Genomic DNA, 5,244 nt, shown 5'->3' with positions numbered 1-5,244 from the left:
AAATCTTTACCATCAATGTCCAAGGATGATAGAATTTTGAATAGTTTTTCGTGTTGTACTTTATCAAAGGCTTTTGAATAGTCGATGAAACACATATACAGATCTTTATTTACTTCAATACATCTTTCCATCAGCATTGATAATGTGAATATTCCATTTCTGGTACCCTTGTCCTCAACAAAACCAAATTGCATCTCCCCAATTTCAGGTCGTATTTTATTTCTTATTCTTAGTAAAATTATCTTCAAAAGAATTTTTGTGAGGTGGCTCATTAGGCTAATAGTTCTGTGTTGTTCACAATCAACTGCCCCTGGCTTTTTTGGTAGTGCTATAAAAATGGATCGTTTCATATCAGTTGGCATTTTCCCTGTGTCATACACTTGATTTAGAAGGTTTGTGATGAATTCAATCCCCCATTCACCCAGGCCAGTCAAGGCTTCAATTGTTATGGAATCAGGTCCTGCAGCTTTTCCATTTTTCATGCTTTTCATGACGTTCCTAACTTCATCTTTCATTATAGAGGGCCCTTCCAGTTCTTTTATCATAGGCATTTCTCCTCGATTATCAAAAAAAAGTTCTTCAATATATTCTGACCATCTGTTTAGAATGCAGTCTTTGTCCATGATGGTGTTTCCACGCTTGTCTTTGATGCATCCACTTTTAGCACCTGATTTAGTTTTGTTTGTCACTTCTTTGATTTTCTGATGGAAGAATTTGCCATTTTTTTTCTTTGCAGGACATTATATAGTGACATTGTTCATTTATCCAGTCTTCTTTAGCTTCGTTGCATTTTCTTTTTATCTGCCTGTTCAGAGTCTTGTATTTTTCTTCCTGATTTTTGGCCTTTCTTCTCTCATTCATTAGTTCTAATATCTCTGGAGTAATCCATTTCTTCTTCTGCAACTTAAGTGTGGTTGGAACATTTTCTTCTAATGATGCAGCAACACTGTCTTTAAACTGCTCATATTTCTCTTCTATATCTGTTAGTTCTCCAAGCACTTCAAACTTGTTTCTTACTGATAGTTCAAATTTTTCTTGTATCTTCTGTTCTTCCCGGAGAATGTCTAGTTGGTATTTAGGTTTAGCCTTTGCTCTTTTGCAGATTTTCAATTTAATCGTATGGGGCATAGCACAGGTATATGATCGCTGTTACAGTCAGCCCCCGGCATAGATTTGGCCAACAAAACCGAGTTACGGAAAGGTTTGCTGATGAGTATGTAATCTATTTGGTTTCTCACTCCATCTCCAGGACTTTTCCATGTCCACTTCCTTCTATTGTGGTTTGTTGACCAAGTATTTGTGATTGTCAGATCATGTTGACGGCACCATTGAATAAGACGATCACCTCTGTCATTTTTGTCTCCCAGACCATGTGGGCCCACAATATCTTCTATTCTTTCTCGGCCCACCTTGGCATTAAAAATCGCCCATGATGAGTTTTATGTCTGAAGACTTAAACTGATGCATTGCTTTATCTATTTGTTGATAGAAATTTTCCACTTCTTCATCATCGTGACTGGTGGTTGGGGCGTATATTTGTAAAATATCAAAATCAAAAGGTTTTGCTTGTAGTTTGATTGCCATTACTCTGTCTGATATGGGCCAGAATCCTTTGACTGCTCGCGCCGTTTTATTATCTAGTATAATTCCAACTCCCCTTTGGTGTTCTCCTCCTCCTGAGTATATAATTTTACAGTCATCATAATTAAGTTCTCCTGCTCCTTTCCATCTAACTTCTGATAATCCTAAAACATTGATATTCAATCTCTTCATTTCCATAACTACATTTGCTAATTTTCCTTTCTGATACAGACTTCTTACATTCCATGTTGCTGTTCGTAATGTTTGGTGGTGCACAGTAGCTGGATGACGGTCGAGAGTCACCTGTTCACCTGCATGACTATCTCTACCGGACGAGGCTGTAATCGAGTTGCTCGAAAAACATCCATTGACGTCGTTGACTAGATTCGCTTGGACGGACATCATGACGATCTTGGGATGATACGTCAGTGGTTTCCCGTTGCCTTCTGACGGATTTTTATCTGGTTTACTCCATAGCCTTTTGACCTCCCGGTCATAACCCACAAGGCAGTGGGAGCATTTGGCAGGTTTTAAGGCGCCTCCCATTCACCTTGATAGTCCCTTCATAGAGTATATGAGGCATTTTGTATGTGTAGCTGTGCTGCCAGACTACCCAACCTCACTCTCCACGACTATCGCCAGTTGGTCCGCGGCTTTACAGCTAACCTATAGATCAGGATCTGTAGGCCGTTCCACGATCCGCCACCTGTGGACGCGCTGGGTTGGGGATGGTCGCCCCAGCTGTACCCAGTTATATGATATAACGCAATGAAAGTTCTGTCCGATGACGGGTGGGGGGATATCACCTCTGCAAAACTTGCCTTATTATATGAGATCTTGAGATTCTTATCCAATCATCGATTGCTCGTTTGACAGTTCGCTTGTGAACAGTTAGGAGACCATCTCTTGATTTATGGGCAGGCGGCTTTGCGTAAAGGCGGTGAGTGTTGTATACATCAAAGAGTACCGCTGACCGATGGGTAAATAGTGATTGTGTAACCCAAAAGCCCTGCCGATTCGACTGCAAGGTCTTGTATGTAATAGTTGCGTCACCATCTCAACGCTCAGGAATTAATTAGTGAGGACTCTCAGTATATATATATTTAAAAAAAACAAACAACGCTTTTGAATCACACGAGACACATCAATGTGCTCGTCGCATTGAGAATTGAAAAATGAGATATAAATCAAAAAAAACCGACGGGAAAATAAAGAAACTATCATTAAATTTAAAAAATTGAGCAATATTTTTTTCCAAATCAATCTACTAGAAAAAATTTTTATTTCTAAACCTATTTTTGTGAAACAAAGATAAATGTTCTCCTTTTTGCAAGCTGATTCAACAATGTGGTTTTCAAATTTATCGTATACGTAATCATTTGGAAGCTCCCGAGAAAGGTATTTTTGTGTAATCTCTTTCACACACACGCGCGCGCACACACACACACAAACACACACACACACACACAAACATATACAAACAATACACAAACAATACACGTCCCTGGTCATCTATTGCCTATATTATTAATGTTAATATATACATCCCATGCTGATTGTTACTAACCCCCCCCCAACCCCCCAACCATTTCCACCATCCAAGTACCAGCGGCCTTTTCTCTTTGATTTCGTATCATGGTCTACCCGAAGCCCAACACCTCGATCGTTTGTGGGTCAACCCCCCCCCTCCCCCCTCCCCCCACCTTCGCCCGTAATCAATTTATAATTTTCTCTCTGTATAGAGCGCCACGTGCACAATTATATACTATTGAATGACAATGACCTTGCCCCTCCCCTAACACAAGCCAACAGCAACCCAAGCTATCCTCTATCACGTGACCTTAGATCCGATGCTGCATACCGCTTGAGAGTCTTCACTATCCAGATCTCGTTCATGGTCACGTGAGAAGGCTATATCCGTTCGGGTTCGGCGTTCGGCGTCTCGTTCGACCCGATTTCGTTAAAAGCCTTTGATGTGGGCGTGGGCGTGGGCGTGGGCGTGATCGTGCGCTTGCCTCGAATGATTCGCGGAACGAGTGTTGACTGGAGATGGGAGGATGGAATGTGGGGATGAATAAAATAAAGAGCTAGTGGATAGACAGATAGATAGAGATGATTACCAGGACGTGAGGACGAGATAAAATGAAAAGATTGACTATGGAATTAAAGGGATTGTTGAAACAGGGAGGAGGCAGGTAGAGAGGACAAGCGGTGAGGGAGAAGGAATAAGAGACGGGGGGGGGGGGGGGCGAGGAAAACAAAAATAAAGGAGTTAATGGACAGACCGATAGATAGAGATAGCTATAGTGTATAGGACGAAACAAAAATGAATGAAGAGAGTGATCATGAAATGAAAAAGAGAATGATGGAACAGGAAGTATAGTGAGAGAGAGAGTGAGAGAGAGAGAGAGAGAGAGAGAGAGAGAGAGAGAGAGGTAGGCATGCAGGAGGATGTTGAAAATGAATCGGAAACTGAAAGAAATAAACCCCGAGTGGGTGGGACCCTTACCTTTCTGAGTGTAAAGAACTGTTACCACCCACCCCACCCCAGCCCAATCCACGACCCCCCCCCCCCCCCCCCCCCCCCCCGCGTCAGTAGCTCAATCAAATTTGAACACATCGATTGAGTAAGATAAATTATGGTTGAGCTGACACTGTTTTCATTCCTTTGTTTCAAGTTTAAAGTGTTAGATTGTCTGACAGACTCACGGCCTTTCGCTTTTCAGTCAATCGACCGTAATGCCTCGGCTACTTTCGCCAGTTAATTTTGAAGACTTTCCAGAACTGCAGATCTTGTGAAATAGTGCCGATATCACAGCTAACTTTAATTAAACATTGCACTGTTGAAATGGATAAAAGTATGTGTGCTCTTTGTTGGGTTTATTTTTTCACTCGAGGGTCAATTCACAAAAATATCGTCATTACAAAACCGAGTGTTGTGTAAAAACTGATGAAGCGAATTAAAAATAATTTGACACACGTGATAGTCTTATGCTATATAAAAAGCATGTCATTACGATAGCTCAAATATAGCATGCCGTTGCTATGGTGATGTGTGTAAAATCTTTAAGTGCAATTTTCTCTGAATTTTGGATCTGAGATTAGCAGGAACCTCCCAATTTCAATCTTGTATAACTTAGCCAGAAATCATGATACATCAATGAAGGTATCAAATTAAAGAGAAAAGAATGATCTATTCAGAAATACCAAAAGGTCCAAATGTCCAAAATGTACCCTCCGGACCAAACTGTCGCGCGACGTCACATATTCGTTGTCGCCACCATAATGCTCACGAGGGACCCCGTTCACTTTACGGGACGGAGACGACCGTCTGAGATACTGTCCTTTTGTTGGTTAAAGATGGGGATTAAATAGGATACTGTTTCAAGCAAAAATTTTAAAGTAATCCATAGAGCCAAGCCTCTAGCAACACAATCGAACTGTGCCTGCACTTATTGCCTGCACCCCACTGTGTTACACACACACACACACACACACGACCGTGTTACACACACACACACACCCACACACACACACACACACACACACCCCGAGTGCTAGCGTTTAATCGATAACATGCAGGTCGTGACAAAGGATATACATTTGTCATTAAGATTCGCTCATAAAATGTATTTAATGATTGAAAATTGCACTTCAAACAAC

This window comes from Berghia stephanieae, chromosome 14 (genome assembly GCF_034508935.2).
Source record: "Berghia stephanieae isolate SIO BIC M18660-M18661 chromosome 14, UCSD_Bste_1.3, whole genome shotgun sequence".
NCBI lineage: Eukaryota > Metazoa > Mollusca > Gastropoda > Nudibranchia > Aeolidiidae > Berghia > Berghia stephanieae.
The sequence above is the reverse complement of the archived record's forward strand: the minus strand, read 5'-3'. Positions refer to the sequence as shown.